The 18,730-nt window shown below is 36.6% G+C and overlaps 1 protein-coding gene across 6 annotated transcripts in view; it reads right to left on the bottom strand.

Moving 5' to 3' along the window:
• Nucleotides 1-18,198, bottom strand: part of HIPK3 (homeodomain interacting protein kinase 3) — a 79,775-nt gene extending 61,577 nt beyond the window's left edge. For 4 of the 6 annotated variants that reach the window (XM_072969757.1, XM_072969759.1, XM_072969758.1 and 1 more), the window contains exon 1: nt 18,062-18,198. The gene's annotated coding sequence lies outside the window, so the exon portion shown is untranslated. Of the gene's footprint in view, nt 1-17,240; nt 17,393-18,061 lie in introns of those variants that run through there. The other 2 variants (XM_015251860.3, XM_006198327.4) reach the window with 2 other exon arrangements.
• Nucleotides 18,199-18,730: the final 532 nt, after the last annotated feature.

The following is an 18,730-nucleotide window of genomic DNA, read 5'->3' as shown; positions in this document are numbered from 1 at the left end:
CCTAGGTTCCTTCATCAGTATCCAAATTTTAATCTGTGACAAAATACACATGAACCTACCAGTGTTCTTCCTGGCAACATTAAAGAAACAGATCGTGTTTTGTGAAATGGAAGAATTGCTATTTAATACAATGGAAAACTCATAAACTTTCGTAATCAAAGTTAGTTTATCCAAAATTTAGACAGTCCTTAACTTGTTCTTTAACACTTATAAACCACAAAGGTAAAACAGTTTATAACTCCTTTATATCCTATATGCACTGAACAGATAACTATATGCTTCACTTTGCTATAGTTACCCACTTCACCCTACCCCATCTGAAAATAGAGCTCTTCACTGATTAAAAAAACAAAAACAAAAAAACCCACAACCATCTCATTAGTGATTTCCCAAATTTTAACGATATAAAAATTTACCATGAGAAGTTTATAATGTTCTATTTGTCCCTCACCACATTTAAACAATTTCATATCAACACGGTCTAGTTAGTCTCCAACTGAGGTGCTAGAATTTTCTTTAAGAAGATAAACATCTTTTATCTTTTGCTTTCTGTTTAAAACTGATGTTACACTTTTTAACAAATCATAAACTTCTGAAAGACTTTCTTTAAACAAAGCACAAACTATAAGATGAGATTGAAAAATACGACTTAATTAAAAATGTAAAATTTTTTATTTATCAAATGGTACCAGAAATAAAGATAAGCCACAGATACAGGGAAGATACTGGCAACATACATAACTGACAAAAGATCTAAAAAAGTCATACTGTGGCAAAACACAGTAGAACAACAGGCAGAAGGTGTAAGTAGGCAATTCACAGATAATGGAATACAAGCCAAAAGATATTTTTAAAAATTCTCAACTTCACTAGTAATAAGGAAATATTAATTAAAACTATAGTAAGATGCCATTTTAAACCCATCAAGGCTGACAAAAAATAGGACAAAACCCAGTGCTGAAGAGGAGTAGGGCAACAGAGACTTTTACAGACCACGTAGGGTAAGATGTACAATCACTTCAGAAAGCAAGGCTGAAAGGGGATGTAGTTTATAATCTAGCAAGACTTCTCCCAGGCACATATACTGCCTAGAGAAACTCTCACACATAAGTACAATGAAACAGGTAAAAAATGCTCACTGCTGCACCGTATGTAGTGACAAAACCTTAAAATAACCTAGTTGTCAGAAAAGGAACAGATACAGTAGTGTGGCTTTTTCATACAACACACACAGTAACTGTGGCTTATACATAATCATCATATATTTACTTACCATAAAAAAAGAAAAAATACCAATTACAACAGTTAAGACACTGACTTTAAGACGTATCACAATTTCAAAGATGTTAAAATATGCGGGAAATTGTGCATATTAGAATTAATGACATGAAGCAAAATGAATTAACTGAATATAAATACATATCTCAACATGGATAATGTCAAAACAACAATGTAGAATAAAAAACAAGATGCAGAAGAGCATGTATCCTTGAAAGTTAACAGCAGAGAAACCTATACTGTGTTTTTAGATAAGTATGTGGTAAAAGTATAAAAACATACATGGAAATGATAAACATGCCCCGGAAGATAGTGACAAAGAAGGACTTCAACTATATGAACTGTTTTATTTTGTACCCAGTGTGGCAGCTGCATAGTAATTGATTCTATTATTCTCTACACTTTCATAGCCTAAATTTGTATTATTTAGGGGGGCGTGGTAATTAGGTTTCTTTATTTTTTAATGGAAGTACTATTATTAATGGAAGTACTAAGGATTGAATCCAGGACCTTGTGCATGCTAAGCACACACTCTACCACTGATCTACACCCTCCTCCAAAATTTACATTAATTTTTAAATGAAGAGGGGACAAAGTCTACCAGGGAGTAGAATAACATCTTTAATTAACTGTATTTTTAAAAGTCACAAAAATAACTTGAGGTATATTTTATCAGTATGTTCAATCAGCCATACACTACTTCATCCCACTTTTCTTTCAACTTTAAAATTTTTCTTTCAAATCATAATAAGTAAAGACATTTAGGGGCAGGAGGATTTAGCAATGAAGTCTGTTTCTTCATCAGTGAATTCCTTCTAGCAAGAGGCAATGTATATAGATGTATATATTGGATATACATAACTATGTCACTAACGAGGGCAGTAACATAAACATGTGTGAAGCACACAGGTACCAAAGAGAAAGGGATGATTAACACACACCTCAAAGAAGCACAAAAGGATTCAGTAAGCCGTTAACCTATGCTAGATTTTGAAGGATGATGGGAAGAAGTTGTTATTTTGGAGGAATATTCCAAAAGTACAAACCAAAAGAATATATAAAAGCAGAAACTAATGGAAAATAAGACATATCAGCTTTATTTGGTTAGAACAGGGGCCCACAAATTATGGCTGGTCAAATCCAACTCAGACTATTTTTGTATGGCCCACAAGCTAAGAACGGTTTTTATATTTTTAAAGGGTTATTTAAAACAAAAAAGCATGCAACTGGAGTCATTTATCACTTGCTAAGCGTAAAATATTTGCCATCTAACCCTTTAAGAAAGTTTGCCATCTTCAAACTAGAACAGAACTTGCCAGTGGAGGAGGCAGCTGGAGAAAAAGATGATCCTTGACAAAGGGAAAGACAATCTTAAAAAGAAAGATCATGAATACTTTTGCCTTCCATACTAAGGAGCTGTAGGTTATGAGGTACCTCTGAAGGGTTTTAAATAAAAAATCAATATAATCATATTTGTATTTCAGAAAGATTACTGAGGTAAATTTGTGAAGGATAAATATGAAAGAAACAATAATGGAAACAACAGTTGAAAGACTACTGTAATAGTCCAAATAATAGCTGATCAGAGCCTGGGCAAAGGCAGTATTAAGGGAGTGAAGTTAAGAGAACTGATTATAAACAGTTAGCTATGGGTAGCTAGGAAAAAGAACCACAGAACTTGGTGAGGAGTCAGGAAGGAAGGAACAGACACAACCATGTTACTGGCTTGAAAAACTTTAATAGAAAATATTTTTTTAAAAAACAGAAAAGAAGAGAGGAAAAACTGAACTCAATTTTAGACATGATGAGTTTGAGGTACCTTGTGACTTAGCCCAAGTTCCTTTACATGTAGACTTCTAGAAAGATCTACATCCAGGTTGTTTACTTGGGAAGTTATCACGGAGGACAGGAGTGAGGGACATAAGCCAGGAAAAAGGGGAAAGTAATTAATTAACTGTAAAGGAATGATGGGATTTAAAAATTAACTGTTTGGCAGCAATCATAATAACTGATTCAAATAAGAATTATCAATGGATGCAAAACTAGTGGGTTAAAGTTTCGAGAATAATGGGACATTATTGTTGGGAGACAACTCACCACAGGTCACTCATGGTTCTCCGTATCTTGCAAGCAGGAATACTGAATATCTTTGTTCTGGAGTCTCTTTTCAAGGACATTTGTATATTGAACAGCCTCGGAAGGTAGAGATAGTGTCTTCCTCCTTAGCAAAGGGCAGGTTGTTTAATGTCCAGGATAACAAAGATCATGACTCCCTCTTGGGCACACGTCAGGCAAGCTCACGGCCCTTGAGCTTCCTAAACCAAGGGTTCCCCTCCTGTGATGCAACTGCTCCTGTGCAAGAATCACCTGGCCTTGTTTGCATCACTGTGTGGGAACTGAGTCAGGGAACCAGGGCAAATGCTGACTACTACTACCCCTGAGTAAGAAAAGCCTTTATCTCTGATCTAAAAGTCTCCTACCTTCTGCCAGCAGCCATGGCTAATTTGTTAGCTTGCAAGACCCGTCATAGTTCTTGACAATTACACATTTTTAAAGTACATCTCCACAAGATACATATTAATCAAAAGGAAGAAACCAGAAGATGCTGCCTTAACCGAGTGATCACTGTTAAAATCACTCATAATGGGAAATACTGACATCATGTGCCTCCTGATATGGCGTACTGAAAGGAATATATTTCACCGTGATACTTGTAAGCATGAGAAAACAAGCATCCAAACTGAGGGCCATTCTACAAAATAACTGTCAGTATTCTTCAAAATGTCAATGTCAGGAAACAACACAAAGACTGAAAAACTTTTCAGATTATAGAAAACACAAGACATAAAATGAATAGTCTTTGCTTTTAGGAAACAAAAATGAGGGATATATGGATGTCATGTTTGCAACTTACCCTCAAAAAGTTCAGGAAAAAAATACAGATACAGTAAGAAAAGATAAATGCAAATGGGGTAAATGTTAACATTTAAAGAACCTAGGTGAAAAAATATACAGGAATTCTTCACACTATTCTTATAAATTTTCTGTAGGTCTGAATTTCTGTCAAGTGTTACACAGAAGAACTTACGAATGATAGGCATAAAACAATGTTTTTCTTGCACAAGGCTGCTCTTCAAGGGTTAGTCATTTGGGAATGAACTGTTGAATAGCTTCGGCATGGCCAGGATCACCTAAAATCTAGCATTGTCAGGCACAGAGTGAGTGCCTGGATCATCTGCCGGTGTTAATTAAAAAACAAAACAAAACAAAATAAGTATTAATAAGCAGTGAGAGGAAATAACTTCATTTAAAAGTATTATTTAATTCACATTAGTATTTGGATCTCTGGGTCATTATGTAATTTCTTCTATCAGCAGAGACTAAAAGTAGAATTTCACTATGTGGTCCAATAAATCTGACAAAAATGACTTTTCATTCTTTGAAAAGACAGAAAACCTTAGTACTAGTCTATACAAGGCCCTACAATAGGAATTAGAAAATAGAACTGTATGACTAGCAATATTTGGGCAATAAATAGTATCCAGTCATATTGCTTCATTTCTCAATTACTTTCTTTAAAGTGCATATTTATAAAAGACAAAATAGCATATCTTCTTAGAAATAAAAGACTGGGTACCTTAGAAAATAAGTTTTTAGTGTGAACAGGAAATGAGTTTAATTCCTCACTGGCCATTTTAATAGCTGTATCATCAAACAGGTTATTTTACCAGTATTATATCCAGGAAAAGTACTGACACTAAAAAGTTTCATTTAAGAAAACTTTTCATACAAATGAACCACCAAAAATTATAAAGCTTCATAAAATAAATCTGCTGTCTGAGACACCTACAAATCACTTATTTGAAAACACTAAAGTCTTGGGTATTTTCCAGCAGTATTGTGAACAAAGCATCTAGGGAATGTGTTGACTATAACACAAATCAGCATGTTAAATAACAAGCTTCATCTGACTTAGCAAAACATTCCAACTTTTGGAACAGAAAGTGATCTGCTGGACATTTCAAAGCTGCTAGAATTCACCCCGCCAACACTAGTCTTTAGTTTAGAAAGGCTAGAAAAGAGTTAATTAAAAACAGTATTTAAGGCCTACTTTTACTAAAGCATATAGTTCTCCAGATTTTTTTAAAGCTGTATAAAAATTAAAACTCGGGAATGGAAATACTGACAAAAAAGGTTGACTAAAAATGAAAATTCAACTGCAGGGTACAGCTCAGTGGTAGAGCATACGCTTGGTGTGCACAAGGTCTGGGGTTCAATGCCCAGTACCTCTGTTAAGGGGAAAAAATTAAATAAAATTTTTTAATTTAATAAATAAAATAAAAACCATTGGCTTTAAAAAAAGAAAGAAAGAAAAGTTCACCTGAAGCACTCTCTTCCTTGAAGTAAACTTTAAGATTAACAGTTCAAATCTAGATTATAAAATTTAAGTACAAAAGAAAATTGTATTTAAATTTCTCACACAATATCAATACCAATACCTACCAACAGATTGTTAGAAAAGTTGAACAGCTTTAACTTTAGGTTATGAACAACTCCCTTACAACTCCCTTACTAGAAAGCCAAATGAATTATTTTCTACTTTGTAGTAAATCTGTCCCAAAAGAACCACAACAAAACTTTTATTCCTTATTTTAAAAAACCCATATAACTAACTTTTAAAGCATTAATTATTTAAAGATTAAGAATTCAAAGGTCAAATGATGCTTACTAGAACATCTCAATCTAATCTATCTCTCAAACAACAATTTAAATTAGAGGAAGTTGAATCCTAGATTAATAATTTGATCAAATGTCCATTGCTGATAAAGCAACATAAAGGAGAAATTCTGTTGACAAACGAGATTTTTTAAGAGATAACAGTTCATAGGGTAAGTCAATTTTTAGTTTTTTAAGGAATCTCCATACTGTTTTTCATGATGGCTGCACCAAACTACACTCTCATCAACAATATAGGAGGGTTCCCTTTTCTCCACACCCTCTCTGGCATTTATCAAGTGTGGACTTTTTAATGATGGCCATTCTGACCAGTGTAAGGTGATACCCTATTGTAGTTTTGATTTGCATTCCTCATCCTCTAATAACTAACGATATTGAGCATTTTTTCATGTGCCTATTGGCCATCTATATGTTTTCACTAGAATAATGTTTGTTTAGGTCTTCTGCCCATTTTTGGATTGGGCTGTTTGGGTTTTTGTTATTTAGTTACATGAGCTGTTTGTATAGCCTGGAAATTAAGCCCTTGTCAGTCGTATCATTTGCAAATATTTTCTTCCATTCCAAAGGTTGTCTTTTTTTTATGGTTTCCTTTGCAAAAGCTTGTACGTTTAATTAGGTCCCATTTATTTATTTCTGCTTTTATTTCAATTGCCTGGGTAGACTGACCTAGGAGAACATTGCTAAGATCTACCTATGTTTTACCTATTTTCTTGTAAGAGGTTTATAGTGTCTTGTCTTATGTTTAAGTTTTTAAGCCATTTTGAGTTCATTTTTGTATATAGTGTGAGGGAGTATTCTAACTTCACTGATTTACATGCAGCTGTCCAGTTTTCCCAACACCATTTGCTGAAGAGGCTGTCTTTTCTCCATTGTATATTCTTGCCTCCTTTGTCAAAGATTAATTGACCATAAGTGTGTGGGTTTATTTCTGGGCTCTCTATTCTGGTCTATTGATCCGTATGTCTGATTTTGTGCCAATACCGTGCCGTTTTGATTACTATAGCTTTGTAGTATTTATTGTTTAAAGTCTGGGAGGGTTATGCCTCCAGCTTCATTCTTTTTCTTCAGTATTGCTTTTGGTGATTCTGGGTCTTTTGTGATTTCATATAAATTTTAGGATTATTTGTTCAAGTTCTGTGGGAAATGTCCTGGGTAGTTTGATAGGGATTGACTCTGTAGATTGCATTGGACAGTACGGCCATTTTAGCAATATTAATTCTTCCAATCCAAGAGCATGGGACAACTTTCCATTTCTTTAAATTATCTTTAGTTTTATAGTTCTCTGTGTATAAGTCTTTCACCTCCTTTGTCAGGTTTACTCTTAAGTATTTTTTTAATGTGATTTTAAAAGGGATTTTTCCTTTTACTTTCCTTTTCTGATATTTCAATATTAGCGTAAAGAAATACAACAAATACAGCAATCCTACTCCTGGACATATATCCAGAGTAAGCTCTAATTCGAAAAGATACATGCACCCCAACGTTCACAGAAGCACTATTTACAATAGCTAAGACACGGAAGCAACCTAAATGTCCATGGACAGATGACTGGATAAAGTTGTGGATGTTTCTACAATGGAATACTACTCAGCCATAAAAAAGGAGTAAAATAATGCCATCTGCAGCGACATAGATGGACCTGGAGATCATCACTGTAAGTGAAGCAAGCCAGACAGATGGAAAATACCATATGATATCACTTATATGTGGAATCTTTAAAAAAAAAAAAGACACAAATAAACTTATTTACAAAACAGAAATAGATTCACAGACATAGAAAACAAATTTATGGTTACCAGGGGGGAATGGGGGTGGAGAGGAATAAGCTGGCAGTTCAGGACTTGTAGATACTAACTACTATATATAAAACAGATAAACAACAAGGTCCTACTGTATAGCACAGGGAACTATATTCAAGACCTTATAATGGCCTATAATGAAAAAGAATATGAAAAGGAATATATATATGTATAAATAAATCACTAAGCCATACACCAGAAATTAACACAACATTGTAAATTGACTATACTTCAATTTAAAAAAAAGATAATAATTCAAAGTTCTAAATGAACATTTATGGAATCAAATGTCAAGTTCTCCAAAACTTTTCTAAATTATGGGCTATGCTAAATAAACAACTTAAAGATTCTCCTTTTGTATTTCCACCAGTACAGCATTCTACAGTCATAACGGAAAGAGAATTATCACTCCAGAGTAATGTATACTACAAGAATTAAAAGTCTAAACACCAGTGAAGTGAGAACAGTAACTGCCCCCCAACACACTAATAACCGTTTTGAATTTCTAAGAGCTGACGAGACAAATATTTACAGCTGCATAAGACTGATTATAGTACTTTAAGTTTGGAAAACTCTATATGGAAGACATTGTAGGGCTTGAAAAAAAAATAAACTGGAACAAAAGTCAAAGACTCATTCTTTCCAAATTATGTTAAGCCCCCATAGGGTCCTGATGAGATCTATACTGCTAAATTCAAAGCTGGGGCTTTTTTTCCTCTACAGCTATGTCCTCTCTATTCATATTTTGGTTGCTAGATATGCCACTTTGTATAAATGTCCTTTTTTTAGGAATTTAGTGGAATATAAAAACCTTTTTAATGCAGAAATTTTTTTTAAAGTTTTACATTTTAAATGTCATATACATTTTTTATGAAAGATTTTTAAATTATTTTATTTATTTTATTATTTGGGGGGGTAATTAGGTTTACTTATTTATTTTTAGAGGAGGTGCTGGGGATTGAACCCCAGACTTCGTGTATGCTAAACATGTGCTCTACCACTTGAGCTACACTCTCCCCACCAAATGTCATATAACATCTTGTGAAATGCGGATGGTCTTTCACAATAGCATCAGGAAATCCTGTGCTTCAGTAAACTCTCTATAGTATCAAGTGAGAAACAACAGAAGGGACAGAAATGAGAATGTTAAGAAAAATAAAGATCTCATTCTTATTCTCATGACAAATTTGAGGAAGAAGACAGGGCAGAGATTTACAACAGATATCCTTAAAAAAGGCAGAAAAAACTGAAGAACAAGGTAATTCATAAAGACAGAGGGAAAAAACCAGCTTCTCAAGAGTACGCTCAAAGAAAGGACACTGAATTCTTAGAAATCTATTAGAATTGCTTCTGTTTGGCTCTATCTCTAATCATTAACTTTTTACAGTGACACATTGTTGGGTTACAGGTAATAAGCTGTGAACTAAAACTGCAGATTTACATGCACTTAGCAAGGGTCACATTAATATTTCTTCTACTACAAGCCCCACAGAGACACTGAAAAAAAATTAATATTAGTGTTAAAAAGGCTGTACTGTCATACATGATATTATACAATTATACCTATAAGAATTACAATGACAAGAAAAACTTACTCAGATTTACCTGGTTAAAGAGTTTTTTTAATGCCATCAGTATATAAAAAGATAAAAAGATGATTAAGAAAGTTTAATTCAGATTTCGGGTAATATCTAACACATTTCAAGTTCAAAATTAAGGCTACCTATTGATCCAATGGCATAAAATAAAGGAAAACATGCTAAATCATTTGAAAATGGCCACAAAGTAGTTACCGTTTACTGATGAGAAATTTATTCTCAGATAATAACTAAAAAGTTCTTATTGGCCAAAACCGACCTCATGCCATTTTTTAAGCAATTGCATCAAGAATCTAGATAGAATCTCAGACATAAAATAATAACATATTAATTATATATGATGAATATGCCAAAATGGTCATTTTATAACTTATATGTTAACACTTAAAATGTTATTTATTCATAGAAACTTTTCAAATTCAAAGACTAAGCCATTGTCATTACCTGAAATCAGAATGCTAGAATGAGTAGACAAGACTACTGTGAAATTTAACATATTTTGCCTTAAAAACATGAAAAGATATATTATACATTGTTCACTCCAGTAAGAGGTGGAATTTCAGTACTGCAATCAATTTTGAATTATTAAATTACAAAATATTCAGGAAAAAGAACCTATTTCCTTCAAGTCATTCTAATGTATGTTTTGTTATATGTTTGTACAATCATATACATATATAATGGTGTCAATTTGTTCTCTTATAGGACATCTTTACTATTATTTTGAACAGCAGTATAATATTCTACCATATGTGCAAATCATAGGTTGCTAGAAACAAACAGTTTAAGATTTAGAGTTTCAAACATAAAAAATCACAATAGAAATGAGTAAGGATACCAAAGAGGAAATGCAGAAAAAGGAACAAATTTGTAACTAGCATAATCAATTGTTCGAGCTATCTGTAGGGGGAAAATGTGCAGTTCAACAGACAGTTCAAGGGATGAAATCATCTGGAAGAATATACAAACTATGAATAAAAGAAAACTACTGGAGTGCTTGGTGGGAGTAATTTCACTACAGTAGCATAAATCGGGCTATCGTGCCAACGGGCAACTAGTGAAGAGAAATTCAAATAGAGGCTAAAGTACACATTTAAGAAGTGTGGAAGAAATAGAGTAGGGAAGACAGGTCCACAGACTTGAGGAGGCACAATTACAAAGATGGCTGCTATCTAAGGATCCCAGATATCTGACCACTTTAAAAGGCTGAAGACAAAGGTCCAAGAAAAAGGAGGAAACTTGAGTCACTGGACAGGTTCAGGATGCTGAAAAACACAATTCAGGGTGAAATCCACAATAGAGAAGAGGAAGTAATCTTGGAGGGAAGGAGATACTTCTTTTCTTGAGAGTCATGAAAACACAAAGTGTGTCCTTGTACAAGTTATGCTCAGAGATAGAGGGTTGGAAATCTGGAGGAAGTTCATGGCCTGTTGACCTCTATGTAAGAAACAGACTAATTTACTAGAATTAAAGAGGTGAGGGGAAGGAGGGTTTTGAGAAATCAACTGTGTATACAACATATTCACAGGTGCTTGGTCAGGTACCTGTCAAGCTATTCAATAAGATGCCATTCTTTGGTTAAAGGATATAGGTAGAGTGTAGAATGTCTGTATGTGATTACTTTTGTAATAATAATAAAATTTGATTTCCCAATGTCTATTAGGTACTTAAGGGGATGTAAAAGTCTTTAAGAATTGGTCTCTGACCTGTCCCTTAAGGAATAGCTTAGACATTATTTGTTCCCCAAAATGTAATGTATTGTTACCTTTTAATAGGTTATAAACTGATCTATTTTTCATTTTCTTTCAATCAAATTAATTGGAAACAATTTCCAACTAGATATATCTTGAGACATGAGATACTTTAAAGAAATTTTCCAAGTTATAGAGTAGCCACTAGAAATACTTTCAGCAATGTCACACTAGACTTCGGGCAACTCACAAGGCAAATATTCCGACTATTTTCTACTCAAAGCTATTGGCAAACCAATCATGTTATAGTTCCTAACACCCTAAGAAGTTTCTATGCAGAATTCAATTTTAAATACACATGTATAAAACATCAAAATGTTAGCAAATTGTCAAATTTCATTAAGAATATATCATATATACAATTATAATAGGAGCAATATAATACTTGACCTTTGCATGACTGTTTTAAGGACCCCAAGTTAAACAGACTTGATTTACATAAATTAAGAAAACAAATAATAATCCTTCTGTACAGTGGTTTCAAAATAAGTTATAGCTATAATTTTAATATTCTTCAAAGTATCGTAAAATGGAATTCTAGCTATACGCTGTTTTCCCTTTCTATTTTCTTTCCACAGGTAGCATAAGAATGAGGTTTGGAGAGCTATGTATTCCAAAATGAGAAGGCAATAATATACTTAGAAAAGGCAAACCTATTCCCATTTTCTCAGGCAATGAAAGAACTGTGCACGTCCAGAAAGAAAAACCATGAGAGAACAAAAGAACTACATTAACTGTAACTGAGAAGTGACCTCTTCCTTGATTTTTTTTTTAATTTTATCTTTTGGGGGGAGGTATTAGGTTTGTTTGTTTGTTTATTACTTTTTTAGTGGAGGTACTGAGGATTGAACCCAGTACCTCGTGCATGTTAAGCAAGTAATCTACCACTGAACTACACCCTCCCCCACTTCCTTGATTTAAATTAACATACAGTAAGTCTCTATAAGGCAATGAGACTATTGAACTGGTTAGACTTGATGAAAAGCTTATCAGAAAAATAAAATTCATAGAATCTACTTGCTCAAAGCATGGATCATGCCCTACTTTCTTCATTCATAGCACAGTACCCTGTACTCAGTGGACACTCAAACATCAACTAAACAAAATAGCTTTCATACACATATTTTATCATTGTCTCACCTGCCATAATAAAATTTATTTGTGGTCAGAGCCTCTGATCCAGCTACAAAAAAAAATTTTAAAGCATACTAGCCAGATTGAAAGTCCAATATTTTTGAACCCAATACTATTCTTATCTAACTTAAAATACAAAACTACAACTAATATACTGTAGAGATAATTGTACTGGCACACTGAAACTGATTACCAGTTAGCCCAAAACATGTTTGTTTTGTTTTGAGAACATAGCGAAGCATAGCATCATAGCTACAGGCTACCTAGAACGTAACTTGTAATTTTCATTGTGATTTTGTCACTATACCTTATTTAATCGTAACAGAAGTTGTAATAAAGTATATATGTAAAGCCTTCAGAAGTATTTAATTATACTTTAGAAGAAATGTCTGTAGAAAGTCAGGTTCAATTCTCAATATGTTATCAGTCCATCTAACTTATTAACTATTTAAGACTGTAGCATTATATATCTAAAGTGGTATAGTTTACCAAACCTAAAAGACTCTTGTATTATTAAACAGATAACACACAGTCAAAATATATACAAATGGTATTTTTAGGCCTTTAAAATGACTGCTTTATAGAGGAGGAAATATTTTCTAAGCAGGTTATTTTCTGCGAATGTTTCAAAGTTTACTATTTTGTTTTTTTTAAACTGTAAAACGTTTTGTTTAATTTATGAATATGCAACAAAATAGAAGAAAGTGAAGATTTGAAGTTAACAGAAATGTTTTTAGTAAGTCAAATATTTTTTCAAAATGTCTATAATGGAATAACTGGCCAGTCAAATGTAGCCAAGTTCTATATTTTCTGTCAAATAGTAAAGACAATTTTCTTGGTAAGCCACGTGTAATCAAACATAATTTATAATAAATGGCTACAAAATTTTAAAGGGGGGAGTGACTCATTCTGTTGATCTGATTATTTCAATATCTATCAAGTCTAAATAATTTTTTCAATTAGAAAAGTTAACTGAGTATTAATAATTACACAGAATAAAAAAGAATTTATATGCCTGCCCTTGGCAATCTTTTATTTTCAATGTGACCAAGAGTTACAGTGAAAAACTGGACTTTCACAATTTAGATCCTTACCTAAAGGAAAAAGTACAACTCAAAGGAGCAGAGTGCTATATTTCCCTTTATTCTTCTTCTCTAAATCCCCACTTCTTTTATGTGTATGCTTTGTTTAAAAAATAAAAAAAGACAAAACAGCAAAGAAAATGCAACATGAAAAAGTGTATCTGGAAATGTAATCTCTACATGATGATTATCTCAGAAGGTAAAAATGGACTGTGTGACAGAAGTCTGGATTTTAATTCAGTATTCCGTTTTAGTCAGTAATATTAGATTCATGTATTAGGTGCCTCAGTTTTATTTTTAAGGGTCTCCAAAAACTAAAAAATTATTCTTATAAATCAAACTCATCTTAATAGCAATTATATGTTCTATGCTCTTCACACTTATTTCAAGTTAGGCCTGTAATATAAGATTATTTTTTATTATATAGGAAGTTTATCTTCCCTAAGTTCTACATTAAGGAAAATAAGTCAGGGGAGGGATTTAAAAGCTGGTCAAGGATGATAAAGATATTCTTTTACAAGACTGATCATTCAGCAGGTGCCACAGTGTATTCTTAACCTTTCCTCCAAGCTACCACAGTATTTCATTGACTTTGTAACTAAGTGAATTCTGGTCTCTAGCAACTTGAACATTTAACTCAAAACAGATTTCTAAGTCTCCCAAATCCAATTAAACCAACCTCTCACCACCCTCCCCCCCCACCCTCCACCCCAACTACGGCCCCACTTTCTCTACCTCACCTGCCCACTACCTTTCTTCCCACTCAGTCTTCCTCAGGAAGGAAAAATTCCCTCTTAGAAAATTAGAGAAATTGTTTGGGTCAAAATTTTAACATTTAAATATTAGCCTTGGTTTGTTTCATTTCAAAGACTTTTCTGTTAGAAAAAAAAGGCAGCTTTCTAAAGTATTGATTTGGCATTAACTACTAAATGTAAAAGACAAAGCAAATCAGTTTAATGAATATAGTATTTCCAATACTCATCTAGTTCTTTTAATTTCCACACAAGCAGTAAGAGCATAGGCTCTAAGTCCCTAGCCTTAACAGTCCTGTGCTTCAGGATCTAGGTAACATGCTGTCTTTGTATAGTGACGTATGGCCCAAGTATCAACTGAGAACAGACTGATCTGCTAAATCAGTCAAGGCCTAATTTGACAAACATTTAGGTAAAATGTATAATATATATTGTCTAAATATCTGCTCTAACAGTGATTAAGATAAAGTCCTAACAGTGATTAAGATAAAGTCCGAAAGAACAGCTATGAAAAAGCTACAGAAGCAGCACACTAACATTAAATTGTTCTTTCCCAAACCACTCTTAATTATACCAAGTCAACCAAAAGAAGTGGACTGTATTTCCTTAAGTTGGCCACGTAAATTCCTTAGCTATCCTGAAAACCTCCACTGACTGAAAACTTCTACTCCAAAACTATATTCCTATTCAACTTCTGTTAAGTATTTAATAGTACTAGACAACATATGTATTTTTTTAGCAGTTGAATCCAAAGCCAGTAAGGACATTTAAAATACTTTCTTTAGACTTACATTTGTATCATAAAGAAAGGGTTACCCACCACAGAGCTTTCAGCAAGTGAACGGTGGGGAAGATCTTTAAAGAAAAAAATATACTTGATAGATTCCTCCATTTTAACAAAGTTCTAGGAGTTTGTCTTTGAAAGTAACTTCCAAGATAAACATACCATATCGGGAGTCTCAACTTCAGATACTAGGAAATTAGGACAGCTGCAAACTCAGAAATTTTACATGAAGATTTCTTTTGGCAGCAACAATATAATCATATAGCAAGTTATTTTGTGTCCTTTAATAAAAGGCAAAAATAACTTTGGAGGGTTATATTTTAAGTCTTTGAATTAACTAACCACCAATAATGCAATTCTAATCTACCGTATTATCACCCTCAATGAACTGCTGCAGTCAGAACAGCATATTAAGAAAGTTAACTTCAAAAGTTACCAGAGTAAATCATTCTAATATTCAAACAGAAAATAGCATGCAAACAGGTATTCCATTCAATGGATGTGAAACAGGCTTGGGAAACAGTATTTTTAGCCTTCTGAAATTTACATTTTCCCCTTCCTCCCTTCCATCTATATGCCTTCAGTGTTCATATACCAAATACTTGAAACAAAAGTTCATACTTAAAACAAAAGTTCAATCAAAAAGTTCACTTAACAGCTGTTGCTATTTTAAGGGGGGGGGGGGAGGCTTTCAATACCTTGCATTCAACAAATACTTATGTGCCCTGCCATGCTTAGCTACAGCAACCTACCTCTGTAATTTGCACCTTCTTTTATGGTACCCCATGACAGAACATCCAAAAAATTAAAATAGTATGATCTGAAGCTTCTTTTCAAACATGTTTACAAGAAGAATTATCTCATAAAAAACATCCACTTTTATGTGACTCTAAAACTCCATGCCCAGAAGCCAATGACTGGTTTATAAGCCAGATAATGACAAGTTCAATGGAAAAGGTATTATGACAATAAACTAAGACTGGCTCACCATGTTATGATCTGCTTGCCTAATATGTATGTTTAGCTACTGTAGTCAGCAGTGTCCAAATATAAATCTGAAACATTTAATGGCTGGTTCTGTTCTAGATTTCAAGATCATTTTACCCTTCTAAAACATAGTTTTAACCTAAGGCTAGGCTCTCAACAAAAAAAAAAAAACAACAAAAAATTTAATACATTTCCTAGAATTAAAAAAAAGGAACAAATTAAATTATTCAATTTTCCCATAAATACCAAAAAAAAAACCCACCCATACACACACACAGTGGAATGTCCAAAATCTCAAATATATCAGCATACATTTATCTTAAGACAAATTAAAAACAAGTTTCAAAAAGAAAAAAAAATAAACTTCAAACAGATTGAGCATTGTATTTCATAAATAGTTTCCTATACTTTATAAATGTGCCCATAAATATACAAGAAATAAATACCCTGTTGATTTAAAAGTACTTTATTTGGTTGGTTACCTTTCAATTATTCTTAAGTGACATGAAAGCATAAGGCAACCAACAAAACTATAAAAACTATGTTTTTCTAAAAAAAAAAAAAGGCCAGTCATATTGTTTACTTAAATACAAGTTTAATCATGAGCTATCAAAATCTTATCATGGCTCATTGTATAAAATTAGCACTGCACTTGCAAGCATAAGCAGAATCGAGACTTATCAAACATATGGTGAGGCTTGCCTAGCTTCTGAAAAATTAAATGAGAATGCAGAATTAAAATGTTTCTAGTTGGGTAACAAGCAAACCTCACCGATTCTGCTCAAAAGTTTTCATCAAAAATTTGATTAAAAAGAGAACCTCTTAAAATTCTAAAACGCCTAGCAATTAAAACTTGGAAATAAACTGAAATGGTCTGAATATAAATCCTTCAGAAGCTACAGCTAACAAGCAAATACTAAAACAGAAAAAAAAAAAGGGGGGGGACATCAGCCAATCTCCAAACTACTAGAAGGTACACATAAATACAAGCACAGGCTGGTTTACCAGCTAACTTTTCTGGCCCTATACCAGAGAGACAGCAAACAAAGTTGACAATTGAACCAACCAACCATGAGCTTTCCTGTAAACTGGACGATAATCTGAAAAACTTCACTGTTGCTAACAGAGGCTCCTCTTAATTAGAAGCAGCGAACTGACAGGTGGAAAAATAAATTCTAACAGGGCAGCAAGAGGTTGTGAAAACACGGTTCAAGGACTTAACGTGTTATGACTGCTCTGAAACAGGTCCAAGGTAATTTACGCACACACCCTTTAGCGCAATTCCTCAAGCAGAGAGATAAGATTGGGAAACAACAGGCTTCGCCGAGAGCTACATACCATTTTAAAACAGCCGTCTCCCTCCCGACAGGAAAACAGACATTCTCATCCCAAGTCTTTCCCGAGTTCTCCCAGCACCGCGAAAGGAGGCGGCGGCCGCCACCGTAACGAGAGAAGCCGGCAACAGACCCGCCGCGCGGCCGCCACGCCTTCCTCCGGCCGCGGCGGGGGGACGCGGAGCGGCGGATCACATTTCTCCTCCCCAACAATCACACGCACTCACGTCCCCAGAGCTGACACCCTCCAAACCCGCCGCTCGGCGACGCTGGGGACTGGGCCACAAAGCCACGGACGCAGCCATCGGCCGGGACGCTCGAGTGGCGTGCGTGCGTGTGTTTGTGTTTGTTCCCCTTCATGAAAGACAAGAGGTCTCCGTAGTGACGGCGGCGAGGGAAGAGGCCCCTTATGGGACTAAACAAAACTTCGGTTGCTGGGAAGAGCCGTTGCGCAATCCTGGCAGGGGGCGGCGGGGGCCGGCCCGGCCCGGCCCAGCCCAAGCACGGCTTCCCGGAGGCTGCGCCACCCGCGCAGGAACCACGCGCGGCCTCCGCGTCCGGCGGCCTCCGGCCTGGGCGCCCGGCCTCGGGGGGGACGCCTGGACCCGCCAGCCCGCGGGGGCAGCCGCGGAAACGCGGAGCACGAGCGCGCAGGGGATGCGGTTGGTGGGGGCAGGACGCGCTACGGGTGCGGGCCGCTCCGGGGGGCGTCGGGCCCCGCGGGGGTCCGGGGGAGGAGCCGGCTGGCCCCCCGCCCGCAAGCGCGGCCAATGGAGCCGGTCCTCCCGCCTCGGGGTGGGGGCGCCCCTTGCCGTATTCCCTTACCTTCCTAGAGGCCTGCGCTCTCCCCTCTTCGGGCGGCCGCAGCCCTGAGCATGTCCGGGGTGGGTGCGGGGCCGTGCCGGGGACAGGGAGCCAGGCGCTTCAGCAGGCGGCACCACCCAGCCCGGGCTCAGCCCCTCTCCGCGGCCGCTGCCATCTTGTCCTGGCGGCTGAGAGGAAACGGCGAAACACCCTCCCCCGACCGCTGCTGCTGCTGCTCTGGCTGCTGAGCGCCGGGCCCGTCTCCCTCATCTTCCTTCCCGGGGATTTGGGGTGGGGACGGCTCGGCTAGGGCGAGGGGTGGCCGGCCTCCGACTGCTGGGGCCTACGGGCGGCGCGGGGTGCGGGGCCCGCGGCGGTTGGGGCCCATTCCTGACGCCGCCGCGGAGACAGGAGGAGATGGAAGACAGCCGGGAGCGGCGGCGACGGCGGGGCCCGCGGCTCGGTCTCCTCAGGTCGCCGCGCTGCCGGCAGTCGTCACGGAGGCGGCTGCCGGCGGCCGCCCCAGTCTCGGGCCCCTCCTCCGCGCCCGCCGGCCTCGGTCGCCGCCTCCGCAGCGCCACCGCCCGCCCGGCAGCTTAGCGCGCCGAGCCCGGGCGGCCCCGCTCCGCTCGGGCCGCGGCGCCTCGGCGAAGCCCCTCCCCGGGGCCCGCCCGCCCGCAGCCGCGCCCT

The sequence above is a fragment of the Vicugna pacos genome, chromosome 10 (assembly GCF_048564905.1).
Source record: "Vicugna pacos chromosome 10, VicPac4, whole genome shotgun sequence".
NCBI lineage: Eukaryota > Metazoa > Chordata > Mammalia > Artiodactyla > Camelidae > Vicugna > Vicugna pacos.
The sequence above is the reverse complement of the archived record's forward strand: the minus strand, read 5'-3'. Positions and strand labels throughout refer to the sequence as shown.